Source organism: Anguilla anguilla, chromosome 6 (genome assembly GCF_013347855.1).
Source record: "Anguilla anguilla isolate fAngAng1 chromosome 6, fAngAng1.pri, whole genome shotgun sequence".
NCBI lineage: Eukaryota > Metazoa > Chordata > Actinopteri > Anguilliformes > Anguillidae > Anguilla > Anguilla anguilla.
The window spans coordinates 14,198,971-14,225,868 of NC_049206.1; the positions used below are offsets into that span (position 1 = coordinate 14,198,971).

Here is a 26,898-nt window from a genome sequence, read left to right on the forward strand (position 1 = left end):
TGCGGCCTATGTTCTCTGGGCCCTACACGCCGCCCAGACCGTGAGAATGCTTGGCAACATAACTATTACAATAGCATAAATAATAACCCGGTATCTTACCTGTTTGAATTTGATGTCGGATTTTACAGCATCGCACTGCGATGTAATCGGGTTACTTTGGTCGGTGCATAAATATACGTAGCTGCCATCGGGTAGCTGCAATACTCAAGTGCAGCTGTTTGAAACAGCACGCAAACCGGTGAAGAATTCTGGAAGATTGTGTTTATTTTCATTTATCAGTTTCTGTGACAGCTGTGTCCCCTTGTTTGGGTGATAATGTCCTCTTTGTTTTCATCTTATTTGATATACTTAACGTATTCCACATGAAATATATGAACAATAGTTAACTATGATTAATTAAGAATGGATTCATTACGATAAATTAAAATGAATAAGTATTTAATGTGAACTAAACCATATTTTAAAACAGCCGTTTTCCCCTTTCATGTCCCTTTCCATTGAACAAGCTAGGCAAGGCCTACTTATTGTCAAAAACTGGCCTTTGATTGATGTGTGTCACTATTTCAATATAAGAGTATGTTTAAGATGATTTGAAAGAAAGGAATACGGGACTAGGAACATGAACTATAATCATAATCATTCAAGAACCTTACAAATGATTACAGGTGAAAATGTCCGCATTAATATATAACTTGGACACTGGAGAAGTATTGTTATGGAAATTCAAGATGTTAAAGTTATTAAGGTTAATCAAAGTTGCTCTCCATACTAGAAACGGCATAAATCAAATCTAAAGACTTCTATTTGACAAAATTGATCAAAGCTCAAATGGATGATTAGATATCAATAACCAATAAATGCTAGCATATAATTTTAGAAATTGCAAGAGGTTTCCTAAGCAGAGCATTAGATTGACCCTGACGTTAGAGTGCAGTCAACCAACAGCCTGTTTTTTTTATTCACATTCTGAGCACAGAGACCAATAGTAAACCAGCTACTCCAACAAAGGGAGGTCAGACCTTTTTAACAAACACAACGTTTGTCCATCTGATGGCTTTTCCCTCTGTAGTAAATCTAACGCCAGACAAGTCTGGGCTTGTCCCAGCACTGACGCATGTCTTCTGTCATCAGGCCAAATTCTTCTCCCAGCAGTTGATATCAATACAACCGGACAGGAGTCGCCCACGGTTTGTCATTGCTAAGAGTGATGGGACGGGGGGTCGAGGAGGTGGCAAAGGAATTAGCTGAGCAACAATACAGGCAAATGGGACCGCCACTTTTGAGGCAATATTGACAATCGGAACCTCAGGCTGAGGAGAAGGGGAATCCTGCAGGTAGGTGAAATTGGGGACACTTTCGGGCGGGATAGGGGTTGCTGTTGAGGAGGGGAGTGTCTGACCCATAGGACATATCTTCTCCTGTCCCTGAGGCCTCGCGCTGAATCCTTTCCTTTTACACGTACTAACACAATATCTCCCAGTTTTCCTGTTTCCATGGTTCAGTAGATCAATCATTCCAAGCCAATAAATCTAGAAATGCAGGGCGTATGGCCACAGCCTCACTCAGTCAAAGTGGGAAAATATTTGATTTCTTTACATTATGTACTGTAGCTACTTTTCTAAAAAAAAAAATTAAAAAAAATCTGTCAAAATAATTTGGCAGAAAACTTTTGGATAATGGTAACACTGCATGAAAAATCAGTAAACCTGTCATTGGAAGGAGTGTAAATGAAGACTAATGTTAATGACCAGCATTTGATTAATGACAATTTAACTTTGTGATGCAAATATGCTGCCTGACAAGCAAACCAAAATGGGGTCAAATTTTTTTTGTTCCCTCTCACAATCCTTACTAAAAAAAATAAAATTGTTCAACATATTCTAAATATTCTGTCATTTTTATGACATGTTTACATGATTTCAGCACAGTAATCAATTTTACATGTGCCACAGTAACAAAAAATTGAATCAGAGGAAAACCACAATAGCAAATATTGCAATCTATTCATCAAGCAGGTCTAAGGATGTACCTCTAATAGGCGGTTATGGCCTCTTGATGGACAGTTAATTGTCTGTCCAGGGTAGACACCTGTCCCCGCGGCCCAGTGACTGAACCAACATAGTCACGGGCAGCAGGTCACATGTGTCTGTCTTTGTCTCCTTTCAGGCCGCCAAAAGACCCACAAACCCAAACGGCCTCAAAGTGTCAGAATGAGTGACGGATTGACACCAGGGGCCAAGGCGGGTGTGGGAGGGGAGGGGATGGGCAGGGTGAAAAGGGGGCTGGTCCCTTCATCTGTTTGGGTTTAGGGCATGAGGCAGGTGAGAGGAGCTGTGGGGGGAGGGTGCCTGGGGTGTGGAGTGATTGATAGAAGGAGAGAGGCAGGTGGGAGGGGCGGTCAGCTGTCAGTCACAGGTGTGGCTTGGACTTTCCTCCAGACACAGAACACCCATCTTTGGAAAACAAGACCACACTGTGAGGGGATAATGCCTCTTGTTGCACTAATCCAGGATTGTGCTTTTCAGTGTTTATGTTTTTGGATGAATTAACGTTTTGAATACTTCTCATTCACGTTAACAACATCATACTCAATTGCCCTTGCAAAGCAAGATAAAAAAAAACAAGATTCCTAAACGGTATTCTCACTGTCCCTTAAGTTTGCTTAAACTCATCTGCGTAAAACTTAAGTTACTTGCGAGCACATTACAAACTTAATTAACAGGTGCGTGGCTAGCCAACAGTACACAGTTCAGAGGCAGCAGAGATCTTATTGGCTGCTTTTAGTGATCTGCGAAGTTTACCCCTGGTGTATTATGGGAAGGGCAGTCAGCTCTAAAGAGGTATGACTGGTAATCACCAGAGGTGGTACTTTCAGATCACTGTGGTATGATCATGCTGCTTCACGCGTCCAGTAAACACCGGTTTCTCCAGTGTGGTCTTCCTATAATTGAGACAACGTAGCTCATAAGTGGCTGTCCTTGTCGTTTCCTGCCCGTTTGTCACTGTCAGTGTCTTGGGCAGCCGGCTCTAAGAGCGAGCACTTAGACACGAGGAGCCGGAGTCCATTCTGCCAGCAGAAGCCACGTCTCATCAATCACGCCGAACTTCAGCGAACGGCATCAGTACTAAGTGCAGCTTTTTTTTTTTTTTTTTTTTTTGCAAGTCACAAAGCTGTGTTATTGACTGAGAGGCCTCACGCATGTGTTTTTAACCAGAGCGGCGAGCCAAGGCAGCTAATCTGGGGAGGACGAACAAACCAGCCTTCTAACCGAGAAATATGTTATTATCCACATTCCTGATGGCTTGTACAATCCCCTCAGTCACTCAGCCAGCATCATCCTCCACAACATGTACACACGCACGCACACACACGCCCACACACACACACACATGCACACACACACACACCTACACACACACACACACACACTCACATACACACACACACGCCCACACACACACACACACATACCTACACACACACACACACCTACACACACTCACACACACATACACACACACATGCCCACACACACACACACCTACACACACACACACACACACACATACACACACACGCCCACACGCACGCACGCACACACACGCCCACATACACACACACACACACACCTACACACACACGCATACACACACACGCCCACACGCACGCACGCACACACACGCCCACATACACACACACACACACACCTACACACACACGCATACACACACACAGGCTTTGGGGAGTTTTCCAAAAATCAGCGATGGGCTGCTCCCTCCCTTGACAACCACTCCCCAACTTGAGCCTCTGCAATTAATAATGATTTAGCAGACAGTCGCTCTGCCTTGTTTCATGCAGGGAGCGGTTTGTCTGGGCTGGATTCAATCCAGGGGAGTCTGAGTACAGCCCCACAGCTGTACCCCCACCCCCCAACCCAGACTCCTGGGTACAGAGTGTACAGATGGGCATGGGGGGGGACCTGGGCTGAGACTTAGGGGGTCTTAAGAAGGGTGTATTGGTTTATAATTGTCCCCTCCCACTGCCCCAGGGAGAGGGGGTGGTTTTGTTAACAGTGTCTATACCCCCACTGTTTCCCAGGGTAACAGCTCAACAGCCGGCACGGGTGTGCCCTACATACCCCCCCTGACAAGGCCTCAGATTTAGGGAGCTTTACCAGGTCTGACGCAGGTTTGACGCCGTTCGCATAAGAACAAAACGCTCGCATAAAAACAGAACCGTCTTCCATCCCTCTGAACAGAAGAACCTGTCATTTCTAATAGATGTCTCCGAACTTCAGAGGAAACACGGTTTCTGCGATCCGATGAGTTTGGATGGATTCAAGGAGAGATGGGCGAAAGCCAGGGCAAATAACCAGGGAGGTCGGGGATTAAACAAAAAAAAAATGTTCCAAAAAAAAAAAAAAAAAAATACAGCACTGAAGATATAACTAAATCAAGACAGGGAAAAGAAGGGAAAGTATTTTGGAGGCAGGGAGTAACGCTGGAATTTCTGAAATCTCCTGCTTTGTTCTGTACGTGCACCTCCAAGCTTCTCGGGTGAGTGTCTGGCCTCCTCTTGCCAGCTGCGTATTGAACAGAGGCCTGAGATGACCCACAGGAGACAGGGGGGGGGGGGGGGGGGTGGGGGGGGTTAGCGTTAGGAGCGTCACGCGCTCGGGCCGCGCGAGTCGGACGTCATCGACAGCCCCGCTCGCGGTAACGAGGCCGGCGCCGCTGAGCGGAGAGCGTGTCGTTCGAGGCGCAGGAAACGCCGGCGCGTGCCGTCTGCCATGGGCTGCGACGTGACGTGCGATGACTCTCTGACGAGAAAGCCCCGGGGACGCTGATTCTGCACACGGGATGCTGGGGAAAAAAAGCATTAAATCCTTGTCTGAGTGAATGGAGAGCAGAGCATGCAGCGTCTGGTGAAGCAGACCCACAGGCGTCTATCAGAGGGTGTTGATTTTGGAGAAGATGCTGCCTTCATTTTTAATATTTACACAGGCTGTAACAATATACATGGACAAACTTATTTACAGTGAAAACCATTTATGGTGGTCATTTGCAGTGCCTCCCTCAGCACATTGGTCCCTCTTGCACTAAAAAAGAAATGTAAGTGGGACAGTGTATGTAACAGGTTTTGCATTGCCCTGTTGATTGGCTACCGTCGTTTGTTTTTCATTATTACTTTACTCCTTACTTCTCGTATTTTCAGCTGCTCTCAGGTGTCCATAGCACATTTTCTCTTAAAGGACGATAATTCACATCTCACTTTACCGTAACCATTCGGATCCAGAACCATCATAATCACATCAATGCAGTATTAAGCTTACATTTTAACGACTAGTGTTTGCAACCGTGCCCTTTCTGTAAACGTAAAACGGTCTGTAATTAAGCATTCGTCAGCCAACCGCAGATGTACGCTACCGTTGCCTCCGCAGCGCCGAGCGGTTCCGTCTCCCTCTGAATGATTTAAGCCTGCGCTCCCGACTGGCCCGCGTTTGGCGCCCTAGCGGGACGTATGGTGTGACAGACCGCGCGGCGCGCGGCGGGCGGCGGAAGCAGCCGAAGCGTGCCCCCGTGTCGGCGTACGCGCCGGGAGGACGCCCACGCTCAGCACCTGACGTGCGGCTCGGCTCCCCGCAGACTGGTGGGGGGGGGGCGAGGTGACACAAGCGGCGCCGGGATCGGCGTCACTCTTCGACAAGTCGGCGAGGAGCGCGGCGAGGGCCTGGATCGGCGCCGCGCGCGCTCAGGGTCCTAAACCCCGCCGCGTTCTGGAGACACTGCGAAAACGCTGGAAATGTTCTTTTTGTCTCGATTAAATATCTACGAAAGACTGCATGACTGAGGAACGGGAACTGAAGGGCTCTGCTGATAATTGATGATAATATTTGAATATCAGTATGATCAATGATCATGAGTGTTGAACTATGACAAGGATGAGGGGAAAAAATAATAAAATAAAGCTGCCAAGAACTGAAAATACATGGCTAAGACATGTCAGTACATTTTAAGCCAAGATACAGGGTCAACATGGTTTACACAGGTTTACAGCCTGACTGCTCTTCACTGTCAAACATAACATGTTCCTGTTGTTTCCTGTTATGTGTTCATTCAAAATGTCCCCCCATTTTCTACCTCATCATTACCGTGGACTGAGCATATATGCAGAACTGTAAACGTCAGTCCTATGGCGAAAGTCACGGCAAAGTTTGCTAGACTTTGCGCTGGGAAGACGGTGCGAAATGGTGCGTTAGCCTCCTCCCCATCCTCAATTTTTGGAGGGAACGTGACAAACAGGATTATCCCCTGTCGACAAGAGGCTGATCCCGGGACGGAGCAGCCTCCCGCCCCGATGTTCCTGCCCCCCGGTCCCTGCAAGTTGGCAATCCCCTTCACAAAGGGGGGCCTAATCCATCATGTCCTGTCAAGACGGTGGGCTGAATCCCCGCCCCATCGCGGGCCCTGCATTTGCCTAATCCAGTGGGTCCGGCTGCATCAGAATGGAGCCCCCCGGCGTGGGCCTCCCCCTGACCCCGCGTACGGGCCGCATCTGAGTCAACAGCGGCGGTGCGAGCGCAAACACCGCCGCCAGGGGCCTCGCGCCCCTCCCGCTCGCTCGTCTCTTTGGTCCCAACAAAAAAAAAAAAAGGGGGGGGGGGGACCCGGCTTTACCTCTGACACCACGCACCTCCAATCCTCATCAATCACATGGAGGGAACACCCTTAACAAACAGCGAAGAGGTGTGAGGACGGAGCTTTTTAAAAGATTACAGCGCGGCTGGCTTTCCATACAAAGGCCCCCCGATCGGTAAGATTCATCGTGTGTATTATACTGTATGTTTATCAGGAGAAAACAAAGGGCCGACTGGCACCGCACTCAGATGAAATGCCTGGAAGATTTAAAATGTTACTGAGTTCAAAAGAGCGCTCCCCGTGTCTGGAACATTCCTAAAAGAGACAAAGCTGAAAAAAGTAACTGTTCATCACATCGACTTGTTTCATCCTGCATGCCTGACCTATCGCTTATAAAAGAAAGCATTTAAAAGCTGCCTTTATACTAACCCAATAGCAAGTAGCAACAAATAATGATCAAAGGCCTTTGAAATGCATTTAAATCCTATACCAAACACAATTTCCTAACCCCCTCTGGGCATAAGCAATTACAATATCAGTATCACCAGATGAGGCATTCCCTACACAAATCCCTGAGCTTGAAAGTAAATGTGTCCAAACAAATACTGTAGTGTGTTAGTCTGTGCAGTTAATCTAACTGAGATAGGTACAGTAACTGTTGTGAGAAGGTTCATACATACAAGCAAAGGCAAAAGTGAGAGCCATTGCAGAAAATGCATAGGATCCTGCAGAGTGCTGCACACAGAACACATACTTTACAGCATGACAGCTACTAATTAATCTGGAACTGCTGAATGCCCCAGCTGTCACTATTAATATTTCATCACCATTCGGAGGAGACGTTTTCTTACTTCACTGGATCCAGTTAGAGGCTGGAAGCAAAACCAGGACAGCGTTTATCGTGACAAGGTTTTGTGCTTCGAATTAGAGATGAGGCAATGAAATGTGTCTTGGTGGAGCTGCCGCAAACATGTGCTCTACATTATAACGCATGGGTCTGAGTGGATCCCTACCCTCTATCCCTGCTTGGCACTTGCTGGATCTGAGTGGATCTGGATCCCCTGTCTCCGCTCAGCTATACAGTGATCTGATTGGGGGGTGGGGGGGTGGGGGGGGGGGGGGGTCCCTGGGTCCCTCAGAACCACCCTGACTGCTCAGCTTGAGTCCAATCTGTCTGGAAAACAGCTGTCTGCTGTACAGGCCCTGCTTGAGATGCTACAGTTAGATCAAATGTCATAAAATGCAGGTCAGGTCATACACACACACACACACATACACGCGCGCAAACACATTCACACATGCCCACAGGCACGCACGCACACACACAGCATCAACAAACACTCCTTCATGTTGTTCCTTGTGCCTTCTGAAACTGGATGCCATCTCTCATTTTCTGTGCGATTCCTGTTAACAAACCATTCAAGATTTAGGAATAAAATGCATTGTGAGCCACTGCAAAGCAAAGGACAAAAAGATGTTTCTTTACAAATCAAATATGACAAATAAAACTGGCTTAACAGTTAGATTTTCTACTCACAGCCTGCTCTATATTTTACCACTAATGTCTGTGTCACTGAAACAAATTGATGGAATATATGTTCATTTTACTATTTTGAAAGCAGGAAAAAAGGTTTCTTCAAAGGTACTGCGTTATTAGAAGGCAAGATAATCAAAATAAGTAATCACATGCAGATGGACCAATGCACATACATATTTAATACATATGCATCTAATGGCATAAGATTGATGCACTTTCCTAAAAGAGAGTAAAAAGAATTGGTAAATGGGACTTACACAAATTTCAAATGTCCTTCGCTGATTTCTGTTATACCAATGGACCTGTTGTGCTCACCAAGAGCCAACACTTCCCTCTAGTGGTAAGGTGCGTAACTGTCAAATGTACAACGTATAAATGGCTGAGCTTCAACCACAACTATGCGATTATTCCATTAACGTTCCCTGTCTTCGTGTTTCAGACACAATGGTAAATCATTAAGAAGTCTGGTACAGCCAGTAAGTCATAGCTACATCACAAAATTTAAAAAAAAATTAATTTCCAAATGTGCCTTGAATGAAAGAATGCAATTTCAGGATGCAGTTGAAAAGTCGGCTAATTTGAAGACTGCACTCATTAAAGGATATGGGGAAAGCTATACATTTAGTATTATTAAAAATACAATTTTGTATCACATAGAAATGAACAAAAATAATACTTTCACACAATCACATTTAATGTAACAAACAAGAATAAACAAACTGCTCATTCAAATTGTCTTAATAAACCTAATTAAAAACCTAATTAAAATTGGACTAATTCATTATCCGACATGATAGGGTAACACTTCAATTTACAGACCCCTAAGTAGGTACCTCGTAAATACTGTAGGTATTTATCAGGTAAATATGTGGTAAGAATAGCACATAATTGGGCAATTACCACTGGCAAAAAATAGGGAAATACTGAACACTGAAAAATTTAGAAATCTCTCCTTTATCGACTGTCAGTTCAAGTGACTATTTTTTTGTTATCAAAGGTTTAAGGTTAATTATAGCTTGAGTGTAATTGTGTACTTGCAAGGGAATTAGACAGTACTTACTTTCTAATAGAGGTGTTTCCAAGAATAAAGTTCCAAGGAAGTACACAAACAAACTCAGGCTTACTTACCAATCTAAATCTTTGGTGACTACAATTGAATTGATAGGTAATAGAGGAAGTATTTCAGGTTTAGGTTCTTAGTATTTAAGTTTTTATATTTTTTTATTACCAGTTGTAATTATTCAATTATGTGCAACCTCTTACCATGTATTTATCTGGTAAATATCTAGAATTTAGCGAACTGTAAAAGGAAGTGTTTACCCAAATATTGATATACCAAATGACCAAAGCGTGCTGAAAGATGTTCTTTCCACCACAGAACTGCTTCTGCCAGGGACAGTGTATAATGTGTTTTAAGTTTTTTTTTTGGCAACTTCAACTTTCTACTTTCTGGCTCAAGAACTGTATTTAGAACTTTGATTAATTCTGAACCTCAAACATTCCAAACAAGCAACCATTACCTGAGTAATATGTAAAGCATAAAGCAGAATTACAAACACGGAAGAAAAGAAAAAAAACACATGGAAAGTGTATTAGACAATGGATTTGCATTTTAATGGGATCTATTTAGAATTGGGAAGTTTATGTTACAGCTCTATCTTACTATTTCATATTTAAAATTCTGAACCTTTTTGCACTTGTGGTCCTTTCTCTCAATGTCTTCCCCCACTCTCAATGGGCCTCATTCAGGAAACATGCGTACAATCACATTTGATCATAAACCGCATGTAAGAATGTTTCCAAGAACTTTTTTTGCCATTCATCATTTCAGCACAAAAGCAAAGGTCCGCACATGTGCCATGAATCCCATATTGGTTCTCCATGGGAACATTTTTAAGAAAAATTTTGTGAATGAGAAATCATTGCTCCCCCGATCACTCAAAAAGGATATAAAAGACATAAACAGGGCTAACATGTTTTGTGTGCTGTTTGGGTGAATTCTGATGAATTTCCGTGGTTGACTGACTCACATCATAGTCATACCAAACAGTTTCAGTCAGGGTAGAGCAAAGGGCAGAGGGGGCGGGGCTACTTTTAATTCAGAAGGAGCTCAAACCATAAAAGTAATCCTCCATTTTTATTTTTCCTTTCTGATAACAAACTAGAATTTGATAACGCCTCAGCTGGGTGAGTTCAGCCAAGTCAGGATTGGTTTGACCGCTGAGACCCCCGCATAATTACATGAGCACTTATTAGCACTTTTCAACATTGTGCTGGTGCTTCATGGATGTACATCTACTGAGCTATTAAAAATAAAAATGTTCAAAGCTAAATGTTTTCAGTACATGAACTCTGACAATAATTCTTTTTTCTAATCTAATATAATCATCACTCATTTTGTACATTTCTAACAAAATTAAAACCAGGGTGCCAGGGTGGGCCAATCATGTATTGCACTAAACTAAAGGAAACTCCTTCCTTATGATTTGCACTAAAATGGACTGGATTTCTGCAGAAGGATTGATCCAAAAAATGTAAACATTTTACAGTGAAAGCTGTAAGGGGCACTAGTGACCAATCGTCACAGAAGGCCTCAGGAAGATGTGAAGCATCTGCCTTTGAAAACACAGTTCAATGCATAGAGGATATGAGAGGCTTGTGCTCTTCAGAAAAATATGACCCCGCTTCCACCCTTGAGTGATATATTTGGGCTGGCTGGTGGTGCATGAGTCATAGTGGGCCAGAGTGGGTCTGGGGCAGATTTGATGGACAGGTGTGCCATTGGCCAAGCCCGCACTTCCTCATACTCCCACCTGTCCCAGAGTGACCTTTCCACCAGCCGTCCGCTCTCTCGGTCCCTCTGCATGACATCACAGCGAAGAGCCAGCAAAGAGGCAATCCCAAATTGTACAAGGGGTGAGAAAAACACCCTTTCTCAGCCCTCCCGGGGAGGGGTTTGGTGCCCAAACACCAGATGTGGAAGGAGTAAAGGGGCACTTGAGAGTTTTTCACCAGTGGCCCTTCTCGTTGTCCCGCACGGCACTTCCTTTGAGAGTCCCGGCGAGAGGGGCTTCCCATAGCGAACCCCGAGGTGGCCTGCCGGCCTTTTGTCCGCCCCACCCCCGGCGAAACTTTCTGCTCGGGTGGTGCCGGACAAGGCCGGCATTAACTGCGAGCCTGTGTGGAGAGCACGTGGGACAATGGAGCAAACACAGAGTCCCAACCCTCAGACAAGGCTGGAAACAAATGTTACAGGAATCGCACAGAATAGAATCATCCGGCCGATGTCACTGAATACATTTACCTACCTCAGAGCCCATTCAGCCCACTTTCTGTTTTATGTTGAGGGGGAAAAAAGGGAGGTATCAATGGGGGGGAGGGGCCCGGGGGACCGGGGGGGGGGGAGGGGGGATAAATGGTCTCCACGGTGACCGGTTCACAAAAAAATATGGCATCTTCCATTGGGATTCGGGGTGCAGTGTGTGTGTTTGTTTGTGTGTGTGCGTGTGTCCTCGCATGTTACCCTTGGGAGATGAGGAGGGTCTTTAAAAAAAATAAATAAACGAATGCTTTTCTCCCAGTGAGCATTGTTTTAGCCTGGCCGCTGTGCTAATTAGAGAGCTGAAGAGCTGAGCAAACTGGAAGATGTCTTCAGGTTTTGGGAGAGTTTGCGCAAAGCATTAGGGCTATGAGAGGAAATGCTGGCCTGAAGTGTACAAACAAAATGAACAGCGCTTCTAAAAAACAAAGGCTGAGACAGAGCAACTGGAGGGCTTCGTGAAGCGCTTGTCCATAGTTGCTTAGACACTCAACGGAACGGACAAAACAAAAAAACACTCAGGCCCCATCCTTCACAAACACAAATCCCCTCATCAGTAAACAAACACAAACTGGTTTATCAGCACTACACCCTCTGGAGTTTCTGAAAGAAACCTCACATTTACTGAATAAACCAAAAGATCTTCATTTTGTGCGCATAAATAAATGCTGAATGCTTGAAGGCTAGAGTTCCCAGCAAACAAGACACATTTCAAGAACATTTGAGAGCACGCTGGGTAGATTTCCATTTGAGTGTGAGATTATTTCATGACAAGAATGTTCTCCAAATAAGTTGTTCGCCAAGTTATACATTTACTGGTAACATCAACAAACGGTTGTCACTGAGTCATGAAAATCATTATGGAGTGTATGTCTTAACATGTTCAAATATTCTCAATGTTCTCAATGATTTGAAATGCCACATTTATTAAATATTTCAGATAAAATTAAAAAGTATGACCAAAAGTTATTCATTAAAACTAAATAACACTTAAAAATCAAAACTGCAAAATTCCATGCCACAGAACATAACATCTGTGGGACATACAAATAAACTGGTCTAAGTTGTTCACATGTATCTTGACATTCTGGGAATGTTGTGGGAACCAAAAATAATTTGGTTTGTTTTCCCCATACAAATTTCATCATAGATTTAAAATGTGTGTTTACAATCAAAATGGATCATAATTTCATTCACTAGTCACAATAATTATGATTAAAAAAAGTTTTTTTTCTATGAAATAAAGAGCCTTCCAAGGGCCTTTAAAATGCTCTCACTGAGCTTTTCAAAGGCTGATCTATGGGGGGACAGTAAATAATAAAGCACAGCCATCTTTCAGTGGATTGCAAGTCTGATTTCAATTGTCATTATTAAACCGTCTGTTGCCCAGCTTGACTACTTATAACACTTTTAATATACAATGAATGAATCCACGATTGCACAAGATGAAAAATTATTCTATAGCTTTTAGATCCAGCACCATTTTAAGATGTTTTGAAAAGAATTACCGAGCCCATTTTGGTCAGTAATCCGGCCAATCCACTGGGACTGAATCAGTCATCTTTTGAATGACACTCTAATCCGTTTTGGCCTTTGAGTTTTTGTCTGAGACACGGACTGCAATCCTTAAGCAAACAGCAATTGGTATGTGTAATGGCAGAATAGGCATTGTTAGCCCTTTCATACTTGAATCCCTCCTCTGTGGCGACTTTAATTATTTACTTGTCTGGAAGGCAAACTGAACCAGGGAAAATTACATTTTGCATAATATCTATTTATAAGACATTTGCTTAAGCCATTTAGGCTTGAACTTTGTGCAAGAGCGTGGATGGCGCTGCCCCACCTGGGGATCAATCAAATCTCCAGGCTAAAGTCTCGCTGCTTTACCAGCATGCCACAGTGCACGGGTTTATTACCCTATTATGGCATGTGCACTTATATATTTCTGCAATACAGACTCAAGATGCTTACAGCACATGAAATCTCTCTTTGTTTATATGATACATTTGGTATGCCAGTAGCTACAAAATGCTGCTTGCTTATAAAACCAGCACTTTGAAACACGACAAAATTAATATACTCTACACATTTTTAAAAAGACAGTGGCCTCCGGCTAAATAGGTTACTTATACTTCATTACGGCTCAATATATAATGGGAACACCATAAACCAGCACAGAAAGGCTGCACAGGTAGATCTGCTCTGCAATCCCTTTGATCACTGTCAGATCAGGGATTGAAAACAGAATACAAGTTCAGTTTAGCAGTGCCATTACAGTGTTCAATCTACAAAACATGTTTTTTCTTCAGGTGGCTCAACCTGATAAAGCATTGGTTCTCATGATGGTGACATACCTTGGTGAACTGGTATTGAATCCTGATCAACAATCATCTATTCAAAATCATAACTAATAGAAGTTGGTTCTAAAATATAAAGCAAGCCCCTATTATTCAGATCAGAAGTAAGGAGACCAAACAGAGAGGCCTGCCCACTAAGATGGATTCAGAGTGACCATTACTGACCGTACCCCTCTGTGGTCCTTACATAACATGCATACAGGCTTAAAGTTATTAACTGAACATTATAATGCGGATGTAACAATCACTTCTAATGATTGAAAGAAATTACAGAACACTGACTTCCATTAAAAAAAAAAACATTTCAAAAATCCTACTCTTCAAAGGGTTAATTAAGTGAAACATGAATGGGGAGGGTATGTTCTAGGAGAGCAAACACATTTTAGGGGGTGTACTGTTTATGGAGTATTGGTATATCTGTCATTTTGGAATCACACATACCGTTATGTACAGTCAATCAGACACAATCTTTCAGCTGATAAATAATTGCCTTCAGTAACTTGGAAATGGTAAATATTTCATTTGCTGTTTCAGTCTCCAGCTAGGTGCTAAGCACCTTCACTAGGCTAGAAAAAGTAAGTGTCCTCTCCTTTTTTCATACTGGGGAGCTCAGTTCCCTAGACTTATTGTCTCGAGATCCCCAGCGGACTGGCAGGCACAATCTGTGCCGTTCCTAATTTCTCACGCTCGTGGGTCTTGTAGTCAGGGTGGGGCAGTGCACAAGGGTGAGCTGGAGGGGCATAAATCTCAGAGACAGTGTCAGGTGCCGTGTGTGGCGGAAAGCGACAGGACGCTGTGGGGTGACTCATTACCCATGGGGATGGGGGATGGGGGGTTCACAGACTGAGGTCACTTATTTCCTGAACCCCTGCCCCCCCCCCCCACCACGCTCCTTCTTCAATGCAGGATGGCTTGCCCACATCCTGCCCTCAGCCCCACTGTCTTAGTCACTGTCTCTGGCCGTAGTCACTGTCCCTGAGGATTTTCACAGTCCTGCAGTATATTTAGGCTGCAGACACCAGCACAGTGCACCCATTGAACTCACAACACAATTCAAATAATGAAAGAACGTGACAGAGTTGAGGAAAGAGACCCTGAGTCCTACACCTCTGCTGTGAGCCAGCGAAGCAGTGCTAGCTACCTCATCGCTATAAAAGAAGACACTGAATACAGGAGTCAACAGTTGTTTGGGTGCACAGAGATATAAAGGGCTTCATCAACAATGCGGTTCTCGACATTTAAACAAGCGCTTATCCTCAGTTACAACACAGGTTCCACTGAGTTCATCCAGAACATCTGTGGTATTATCTTGACGGGCAGATCTTCATGTGTGTTATGAACCTGGCAGCTTGGAAACTGCGGTTTATCACTCATACCATGGCCTGGGTCATTTTGTGGATGTGTTTACCCCCCGGGCACAGGCTTCCCCCACGAAGAGAGCTGACTCACTTGAACCCAACGACCAGGAGGCCCTGCATCTTAGCTGCATGCGCGGTAGTGCAGCGTATTGTTAAGGGAACTGGCTTTGCAAGTGGGGCAAGCAAGTAAGCAACCTAGGTACTTAACCTATCTTGCTTCTGTACATGCCCAGCTCTATAAATGAATTATACATATGATTCGTCAAGTTTCACATATGTATTTCACATATATATTCACTTATATTTTGGTTGTAGATCAATCATCTTCATTTAAAATTCAGCCATTTAGATAAACACAGTAGGTCATAGTTATGAATAGAAATTGCCCAGATAACTAACTTGGGTCTATACGCCTGGTTCTGAAGGGGTTACTAGAAAAACTGCAGGACCTGTGCAAGGGCAATTGCAGGGTATTGGGCTCCTGTGAATGGGCTTGATGTAAATTTCTCTGAGGATAGACAGTTAGCTAACATGATAGCTACCTCAGGGTCAGTTTCTCCTATCCATGGGTGTGCAGCGAGCAGATTTTCATGAAGGATCCTGGGCTAGGGGTGGACGCTGTCAGAGACCTGACCCTGGCTTCTTCCCCTACGGAGCGAGTGAAGCCACTCCACTATAATCCTCCAGTGGAGAGGAGACAAACAGTTTGCTTTCTTTCAGCAGCACAGCTGTCATGCGTGGACATGCTTCAGCACAGACCTCCCTGAAGAAGACTGGGATGAACTCTGATCCTCAGGAGCTCAGTAGCACTGACACTTTTCAAACTGGTCTAGCAAACTCATTTATTTTGTTAAGTATGCCTGACAACTCAGTAGTTTTTTGAATATGCAGGCTGCTAGTTGAGCTGAGCTTGCTTTAAACTCCACTGTAAGCATACACTTTGTGTAGCCAACATAGATGAACGCAAGCAGGTGACCTGAGGACATTCCATTTTTCATACTGGGGAAGAACATTGTGACCTGACCTGCGTGCCCTTAGCATTGCAGATACATCCATACGTGATTAATACGTAAATCTGTTTCCTTCTAATGCTCCCAAGCAACCACTGTTTAGTCTGTTTCACCCAATGAAACACTATCAGTCAGGTGACCTCCCTGGCCCCTGGTGTCCTAATGGTGTCTTTTGTATGCGATCCACCCTGAGCCCTGTGGCACACATGAAAGGCCTTATCTCTGCTGTATAGGCCAGATAGGGGAGCCTGAATGAGGAGCCGTGGTGCTTGTAGGTTCTGACCCAGGTTAGAGTGGGGTCTGACTGTCTGATAAGAGTGACAGAGTGGGGCGCGTCTGGACGGCCCCTCCAGCCCCCCATCAATCCTGGGCCGACGGCGAGTGACTGAGCTTTTCAGGAAGCCCGTTTGTCGGAGGAGGCCTTATCGGGCCGCGGCTAACCTGTCACCCGACCTCTCGTCCGTCAAAAGCACTGACATCGCCCTGACCTGAGCGACAGGCGATCAGGGGGCCAGAGGAAGCACTGCTCAGGTCAGATCTCGTCATCTTTCGTCTCCATAATCACTCATTTCTACCTGCCAGCTCTTCTGCCCCAATGCTATATTTCTAGAGCCTTTGATAAGGGTGTCTGAATAGCAATGCACCTCTTCAGGTAAATCTATTAGCGAGAAATGAGCACTGAGAAAACCAATGAATAGCCTAGGCAAACACTAACCACAGATTATTTTACCTTATTTTACATGATTTCATACCGTTTTACATTAGCATGCGTATGTAACAACACACCACAACACAGCCACAGATTGTGCAGCTCAAGAGAATGGGTATTTCATAAATACATACATCTATCTTCAATACATCTACTTGATCGGATATGAACTTTCTTATAGTTCTTATAGTTGTATAGTTCCTGTAAATTCATTAAAGGCATAGAGAAGGTAAGATGGTATTTTTCACTGAAAGCCCCTGATGTCACACCGATTACCCAGCAGGCGCAGATGCCATCTCATCTCATGAGAAGTAACTGCCATATTTAAATTCAATAAGTGGAGATCTTCCACTTCCAATGGTGATTTGAGAGATTGTGACCAGAGCCTCGAAGCCACAGCTGCCTTTTTGAATTTATTTGTGCGGAACTTGACTACACGTTCCCTCAGCCGAGGTTACCCGGAAGCCATTTTTCACGAACGTCCTCAAGCAGTAATTGAAAAAGAAAAAGAAACTGGGGAGGAAAAGCCTGATACCTCAGGGGGATCTTATTATTGGCATTATGGATCAGTTGAGGTTGGGCCTCTCTCTCTCTCTCTCTTTCTCTTTCTTTCCCTTTCTGTCTCTGCTCACTCGCTCTTTAGTAACCAGCTCATTAACAAATAAAATAACTGTGTTCTCTTCCTGATTAGTTCAAGATTAATGACCAGCAACAGATTTTGCTCCACTCTCTCATTTATCAGGGAAAAGCGGTGGGGGGATTTAATGATTAAATGGGCGGTTGGGCCCAGTGGGGCCTGGTCCTTGGCGAAGCCTCCAATTTGATTTAATTGCTCTTCTCTGTCTGTGACCTGGAAAGAACCATTGGCAGCTCCTATTAGCGGACCCCGCTTGGATCCATCCAGTACCTCTGTTGTGAGCCAGAGGAGAATGGCTGTATTAGCTTCATTAGAGGAGATATACAGAGGTCAAGTGCTGGTTTGGCACACAGAGATGTCAAGCGTTTCATCTACTAAACCTGGCAGGACTTTGCTTGGACCTGGCTTGCCGCTGGCTCCTCGTTACCCAGGCACCATAGACAGCTGGTATAATTCAAGCATTGAATTGCTCTCACAAACCACAGTGTGCTAGAACATTCTGGTCAGTAGATCATGATTGTTGAATCAAAGGAATTTGCAAAAGCTTGTGGTGGGTTGTGTGTGTTAAAAAGCACCAAAGATTGTTCTGTACTTCACTGGACTTAATGAACATTCATGTACTTTTTAATTAATTGCAACAGACAATTATCTACAGAACTAATAGTTCGTTTCTACTGTGGTTTATTTTGTATTTAGTAGAAAGCATGCATATGTACAACTGTATAACTGGCACAGTGACAGTAGTGTGATCATTGCTTTCATGATACAGAGAGATATATGTTACCATAAATCAACCAATCTGTAGGGTCATATTTAACATTTGTCCCCATAACTGGGAAATCACACAATTTGGAAACATTTCACAGCATGTTTTGATAAGAGGCACATGTAAACGTACAACCTCGACTAAGATTGGCATCATTGCACTGGCTCATACACATGAAAAATAACATGCACAGAGAATGATTTGGCACACTCCCATTTTATGTAAAATAATATCATAGAATGTTTGCAAGCCTGAGACCAATGGGAATTTCACTTAGTTTAGTACAGAAATAATTTCACATATTAATGATAGCAAAAGGATTTGCTAATTGTTTTGCACCTGCTGCAACTTCCTACCATATTTGGAAGTACGTATATTTAACTGTATCAAGGCTTTGAATTGTTCAGTAATGTGGAGCTGGATGGGCTGGGCGCTTTCCAGTGATTGTGATGAGGAGCTAGGCTGTGGCGTGGTGGTGTGGTGTTATAAAACCCTGCTTTCTGCTTCGCAGGCCCTCGTTAAGTTCCCTGATGTCTAAAGAAACCTCCTGTCAGAAGGTACCGCGGTATCTGAGGGGTACTGCGGTACTGTGAAAGTCTGGGTTATTCCCACTAATGAGGAAGAGAGACAAGGAAAAGAGCTCGTCTTTCTCCATCTCTCTCTTTCTCTGAAAGACACACTTACCTATGTAAAGACACACACGCACACTTAAAATCTATACTACCCGCATGGCAGCCATGTCACACTGTAGTGAACTACAAGGAGTGAAACCAAATTATCTGCAAAGGGCCTTTTTTTTTACCTTGGCTTCTCTAATTAAAAGTTAGGAAAAAAACTGTGCATACTATGCACTTAACAGGAGAGCTGTAACAAAATGAAGCATTACCTCCATTCTTCAAACCTTTGAACTGTATACTCACATATGATTGCACATCTAAAGAATGAAATAAACAATCAAAACTGTTATTAGAACAAGGTTACCAGAAAATGTTTCAGTCAAACCTTTGGCAGCCCAGATTGGCCACAACTTTCCTTTGTCCTGATAACCTCAGCCAAAAAAATTTCTAATAACAATTTTGAATGTGGATGTATTTTTTTTTTTTTTTTTGCTGTATTAACAGTCGGCATTGTCATGTGATGTGGAATGTGGTGGGATCTCATTAAGGTCAGGCTCCGCCCACAAACAAAGTGACCCCTGCTTGCCTGATATTGAGCAGAAGCAGATAGCTCTCAGGGCACAGCATCCTCGCCAGCTCCGCTCGGCCTCGTCTGCCGTTTGGGAATGCAGCTCTGTGTCACTCCTCGCTTGTGTCATTTGCCCAATTTGGCCCTTATCGATTGGCCCCCTGGTGACCTCCCATGCTCTCCTTGTCCAGGAGGTCCCAGGCCTCCAGACTCTGTGGTCCAACCAGTAATTTCCTTTCTGGGACAGACAGAAGGTCGAGCTGAGTGAACCCAGGGCACGGCCTGCTGTCTCACGCAGATGGTCCTGTGTGCTCTCCGTCAGCGCCAAGGTCTCGTGTCAGTGGTCAAAGGTCAGAGGACACTGGTCAAAGACAGGTAGATGTTTTTAATTGGTCTACAGGGCCTGGAGTACTCATGAACCAGGGATGAGAAATGATGAAGTTCTTAGATGTGAGAGTACAAGAGGCTTGCAAATGTACTCGTGACACTGGGGCCAGAAGAACAGCTGACAGCATGTAACATTACGTTCGCAACTCTGACAAAAAAATCTAAATGAGCTGATCAAAGGACACTTCCTGACCTTCTAGAGACTTAGGCCAGCTACCTTTGGTCTGCTTTATGCTTCCGTCAAAAACCCACTGCTCTTAAACGGGCGCTGTTTGCAAAGATGCAGAAGAGCGTCCTCACTAACAAGTACTGTTTGAGTTGGAGGAGATCGCTTCTTTGTGTTTGCTGAGCAAACATTCCTAAGTGGAGAATCACAGCGATATGAAGCACACTCTCACCCTTCGGGAGTCCAGGGGTGAACCGGTGGCCATAGAGGGGCTGGCACTCAAGCTGGACAATGGCTTTATTTGGAAGCTTTCAACAGCGGACAGAACGAGGGTGCTTCTTTGGTTTCACATTTAGAGATCCACGAATGTGGGACCAATACCAAACCAATATCAAAATGTGGATTATTTTCCTTTCACAGCGCACAAGCATAGAACAACACACAGTTTGATCCATTCATGATCCAGTTTCTTTCTTTCACATGCTCATCATGAGAAAGTCAAAGCACAAGGATCAGCGATCCTGTAATAGATATATGACCCGGCTCATACTTTCTGATAATGAATGCAGGCCAGGTCATTTGTAACTTTCCAATTTTCTCATAAAGTGTCTCTGTAAAGAGTGCTATTTAAGTGAAATTTAAAAAAAACTTGGAGGCAAAAGGCAACAACAGCAGAGAAGTTGGCGACACGGTGTACTCTGTGATTCAGTGTGCTCTGTGATTCAGTGCCAGAAGGCTTGTATAAGGTACTGGCATGCAACAATCAGCAGGGTGCTCAGCCAGTGTTTTAAACAAGCAGGACTGGAATCATGAATTAGATTTAAATCTAATCTATACATTCATGTTCAGACATTCATAAAACTGACTAAGACATATTATAGTGGTGCACTTGAAAAATATTTTAAGAACCCGCAGATAAGACAATTCTTGATTAATAACTGGACCCCAGATCCCAGAGATAATGGTCTCTAGCTCACATTCTCTAGCTCACAATGGTAGACTAAGTTTTAGTCTACCATTGCTAGACTAGCTAGGTAGATAGATTGTTAAGATCCTGTTTTGCAACAAAAATATGTCACAAATCTTGCACAGAAATTATTTGTTGCGTCGGTCAAAGGTACACATACTTCCCAGGACTTAAAAAATTACGTGAATTAGATAGCTTTAGCTATTAGCTGTTTGCTAGTTTCATGAGCATAAATTTCCAAAAAGATTTCAACAAAGGTGGTTAATCAATCATGTAGTCTCAACTAAATTACAGCACAAACAAACAAACAATTAAGAGGTCAAATTTTACAACTTAGAATGTGACCATTAACATTATGACTGTCCAGCTACCTACAGGTAAAATTTTAATGAATAATGTTCTAGTGTACTATGGCCAGTGGGCCAATGTTATCAAGAGCTTGCTTGTGGATACATGGACTGGTGGGTCAGGACTGTCATTGCTATGTACTGCTATACAATACATGTTGATTGCAACATTTCTGTGCAGCTAGCTTTTGGTCTTGTTTTGAAATGTAAGAATATAAAGGAAATTCACTCTCTTACACAAATAATTCACCTGCTAGATTAAATTGAGTTAGCGAACTTAAACTGAATGTTATAAGTTGAGACATATCAACTGAGGCATCATGCTTAATTTCTATTTATGTGTACTTACACATTACGCAAACAGAGTCCTGTTTTTGGTGTTAGCAGCACCAAATGCTATGAAAAGAAGAAAAACACTATATAAAGCACCAGAGCAAAGCAAAGGAATGCAAGAGAGAATGCATAATTTCCAGAGTGTAAAGGTCCTCAGTAAATCCCAGCAGTGTTAGACGGACACAATGGAGCACGTATGCGTATCTTTCCAACTGTAAACATGCCAGTGTTTCATGACCAACACAACATTGGCATACACCTCAATTGGCTACTTAGTATGTAAATGATGTGGTGCTGGTGCACAGAGTGAATGTCTTCCATCTGCATTATGATGATAATAATGTGGATATGCCCTCTGCTTGAAAAGTACTGGGGATGTCCCTTACAAAGGCCTGCAGGGGATTTAAATCTACTTCTGCATACAGCTCAGGAATGCGCAAGGGTGCAGTGACCATTTCCTGATCCACAGAAATCCCACAGGCTATAAGCGAAAGGATTCATTTAGCAACTTCAGACACATTTGGCGTGCTTTGTTCTTTTGTGTCAGCTTATGTTACCATCTATATTTAGAGGCGATATAGGCACATAACTTGCATAGATTGCTCGCACAAAAGTTCATTTGTAATCGCATATTGAAACACAGATGGGAAAATCTGGAATGTTTATACTTGGATTGTTAAGTAGATGAAACTGCACTTGAACACAATTCAGTACAGCACTGGTTTATGTTGTGTATGACCACTCACTTTACAGAAGTATCGTTGCAGTGTGTTTTCTTCAGATCATATCTATGGCAATGATGAAAATGCATGTTTGTATAAAACAATTCATGGTTGTTAGATAATTACTTTTCTAAATCATCCGTGGAGGTATAATATTCCCAGCCAGTATAATCAGGGTGTTCCCCATTAAAACGAAAATGTCAAAATAGAGATAAAAGCCAGACCAGACAACTGTGCTCTGACTGCGGTCGTATTCACACGTGTGCACACACGCAGGCACAAATAATCTTATGTTCTCTATGTGAGAGTCCTGTTGTCTGCTTTTTGACCCAAGAGAGGCAGCTTAACGAAGCAAAACCAGGAACCGATATCAAATGCCCATATCACAGCATGGGCTGTGTTAGCCAAATCAGTTCCACTTTTTCAGTCAGAACCCACAGGCCCAGCAGCTCCGACTAAAAACCGCAAAAAGAAATCCTCAATGCGCACGGCGCAACCAACCTGAACACGAGCTACATTCTCCCGCTCGGCCTGACTGCATTGGTCGTGCGAGAGACAGGCCAGAGCGCGGTTAAGTCCCTCCAGTGCCCACTCGTGTAAAAGCGCCAAGGCTTTGTGTGTTTGCGCAGGGCTTTAAGGACGCTACCGCGCCACTCTTGCCAGTCAAGTAATGTCACCAGACCATCTCGGGTCCGGCCGCGCAGCACCACTCACGCGGTGAAAGCGGCCCTCTCGGCCTCCTCCTCAGGACAACAGGGAGCCCCTCTTCTGGGCCGTCGGCCACACTGTGGATACACTTTCATCCCGGCGACCGGGCTCCCTTTCTCGGGAGCTGTTTACCCAAAGGATGAGCCCCTCGGCCTGAGCCCCTCACCTGCCAGGCCTTCGCCCGCGGTCATGAATATGCGCCTAATCTCCCTAAGACCGTACGAGCCACCAGCCCGGGCGCCCGGCCCTCCCCTCTCACGTGTTTGGTGCGCGGCTCTCCCCTATCCATGGAAACGCTCATCTCCACATGAAAGTGGGCCTCTGCCACGGCCCTGGCCTCTGCCTCCCTCCCCTCCCTCCTGTCTGTTCCTATTGATATTTACCTCCGATGGCCGGGTGATTGGTGTCCCGTGAATTGAGTTCTATCGGTAAGCCTCCAGTCCTTTGTCAGCGGGAGAAACGAGACGAAACAGGCTTGTTTTGTGTGCGCGTGTGAAAAAATGTGGCCGAGGTGATTAAACCCCAAACAGGTTCACCATTATAAATTCATTATCTGTCCCGATTTCCTCCCACAGTCCCAAGGGCGAATTCATTTATTATAATAATCTCCGCCATCAAAGTACTGAAGGATGATGTCATGTTTTTTTCCTCTTGACTGACTGCTGAGAAACTGCAGTGGCCTGTCACTCAAACATATGTACATACCCATTCAAATCCCAATAAATTGCACTGAGAATTCAACACCGTCTATCCCAACAATTAAGTTCCACAAGCAACCACTTTTCATCAAATGCAGGCCAAAATGGGCTGCATAGGGTTTGTTTTTTTGGCATTAAACTGAAATATCGGCACAATGAGCTCGGGTATACACATTTCTTCTTAACCAAGATCAGAAAATGAGGTTTAGGGAAGCCATTAATCATAGTTTATAGTCACAGGACGTGGGGGGTTGGGAGGGGCTGACCTCTGTGACCTGGCTGTAATCCCCCAGGCCAAAGCCAGCACTGGAACAGACTCCGCACTGTAGTGGGAATACCCTTCCTGCAGAAGTAAATGCGATTGCGATCTTTTTTTTTTTTACCAGGTCACATAAAACACTCGGCCCAAGGGACGGTACAAACTGCTTCTACATCCGTAAAACTGTCACCACTGGCAAAAAGATCAACACTCAGATACAAATCCAACACAAGTGCTTATTTTTGTCCATAGCACAAATTTTGCAATTTTTCATTCTGGGAAAGGTCTTCCTGGCTTCATATATAATGAATTGAACTCCTTTTTAAGTAGTGATCCAATGTATATGCATAGGTTTCCTTTTGCTACAGCCGGTTTGGGGGAAAAAGACACAGAAATACAATTATTGTAAACTCGTTAGGCTTTTTTCCAGATCAATTGACATTGTTTTACAAGCCACGTAAAACAATGTCATATGTTTTGATATTTTTGAACTACCAAACTGCCAAAATTCCAAAAACTGCAGAGGCAAGAAATGCGGAATGTTTGTGTGAATTTCCTCCTGATTAACATTTTTCGTTATGGATACTTATGAGGTCTGCCACACAGAATTCTCCACAATCTTTGAGACATCTGTAAAATACTTAAGAGCCTTTCACCATACAGAACATTCTTTGGTCCCTTTTGTAGAACAATGGTCAGTATAGCATGTCATATGTAAAATATGTCCAAAAGTGATTATTTGGAAAGTCAATATGAAGCTTGGTACAAATGCACTGCACAAACACAAAAATATTGATTTCTGATAAGCTTCTCAATGGTGCAAATTTTGGAAATAATTAAAGGAAAAACATGGAGTAACAATAGTCACTGGAAGCCAATTAATTTAATTAAACTTTAATGTTTAATGAAAACCTAACGGCACTTCCTAAAGGTCTGTACTATCACATTTTATCACAAATTACTACATTGTATATGTTGCCTTTTGCTGGAATTTTTAAAAACCTTTGTAAAATTCTCAATACTGAATAAAGTAGTCATGAAACTTTATACATTTCTCATAGTACACACAGTACATACCTATAATTCGCACAAAAGGCAAATCCATATTGGACTTTCCACCATCTTTAATATATTTAAAAATAGTAACATCTGCTTCAAGACTGCTTGACATGTGACTTAAATTTTTGGGATTTTTTTTAGACTGGATTTATTCTCTACTTAAAACATTCGTTTCTGTACTGAACAAAATGATGACCATAAGCCAATCAAAATCTTTTGTACATCCCATAACGTGGAATCTATCTGGAGCTTAACCCCCTGAATTTCTGTTTGCAGTTATAGCCATAATGTACCAATGATAATCTTCTGAATCCTACAGGTCACTGCCAAAGTGCGGAATGTTCTTCTTTCATCTTGCAGATACGGTAAGTTACACATGGCACAATTATGCATCTATTCCACCCTGGCTGGCAGGTCTACTAGACCGTAGGAGATTCAACCTCCATCTTACAGGGCTATATCTCCTATCTTCAATGCTAATGGTCCCCAGGGCAGAGACCCGTTCCTGCTGTCGCCTGCCCATGAGATCCTCCATTAACTCCTAACCTGCGCGGGGACCGGAACGGGACAAAGACCAGCCTGCGAACAAACGGTAACACGTCCGCGACTGTCCGCCCCCCGAATCACTGAATTTATTTACCTACCCCAGAGCCCATTCAGCCATTCCCGCAAAAAACAGAGGAGGACAAAAATGGCACAAAGAGCAGGGCGGTCCATTCAGAAAGGGCAAAGATGAAGCTTTGTGTGCGTCTGCTACCCGACCAGATCTGACAGGCCCTAACCAGGCCTCGGATTCTTTGTGTCACCCGCATAATAGGCAAAGCACAAGCTGAGCAACCGCGGCATGGTGGCCCAGACTATTAGTCAACGTGAGCGCCTTTGGAGATGCTAATGGTCGGCATAGTGTGTCCTCCTCAGCCCGTGAAGGTGGCTATCTGCTAGCACAAAGGGGGGTCTTGACGGGGAAGGTGGGGGGGCAGAGAGGGCTGACTTTCTCATGTCTTTAGGCATGTGAATGAAGTCACAAAGCGAAGTTCGTGGGGGGGGGTGGGTATGACTTGGCTTTTTGAAATGTGGAAACAGAGCGCTGGGAGGGCAGGGCAGTCAGCAGGACACCCCCGCTCCCCCCCCCCCCGCCTCCCCCTCCCCTGTTCCCCTCGTCCTTCGACAGGTCCAGGTCCTGGAGAGGCAGGAGAGGAAGCACAGGTTACAGACCTCGACCCCAGAAGTTATCAATCAGCGAGCCATCAGGGCCTTTCCTCAGCGCTGTCCCTGAGCGCTTAGCGCTGCGTGCCGCTGCCTGCCTGGCCTCTCCTGCCCGAGGCCCAGGCCGCTTAGAGAGGGAGAGAGCGGGAGAGAGAGAGAGCGGGGAGCTGCGGCGTGTTTCAGACGGCTGCCTGCCTGGCCTCTCCTGCCCGAGGCCCAGGCCGCTTAGAGAAGGAGAGAGCGGGAGAGAGAGAGAGCGGGGAACTGCGGCGCGTTTCAGACGGCTGCCTGCCTGGCCTCTCCCGCCCAAGGCCCAGGCTGCTTAGAGCGGGAGGGAGAGATAGCGGGGAGCTGCGGCGCGTTTCAGACGGCTGCCTGCCTGGCCTCTCCCGCCCAAGGCCCAGGCCGCTTAGAGAGGGAGAGAGCGGGAGAGAGAGAGAGCGGGGAACTGCGACTTGTTTCAGACGGCTGCCTGCCTGGCCTCTCCCGCCCAAGGCCCAGGCCGCTTAGAGTGAGAGAGAGAGAGAGC

General features: G+C 44.4%; 1 long non-coding RNA gene across 1 annotated transcript; it reads left to right on the forward strand.

Annotated features, from left to right (window-relative positions):
• The first annotated feature begins 1,176 nt into the window (after positions 1-1,176).
• On the forward strand, positions 1,177-26,194 carry LOC118230667. Its single transcript, XR_004765899.1, has 3 exons — positions 1,177-1,334; positions 25,483-25,528; positions 25,654-26,194. It is a non-coding gene; the product is annotated as an uncharacterized LOC118230667 (long non-coding RNA).
• Positions 26,195-26,898: the final 704 nt, after the last annotated feature.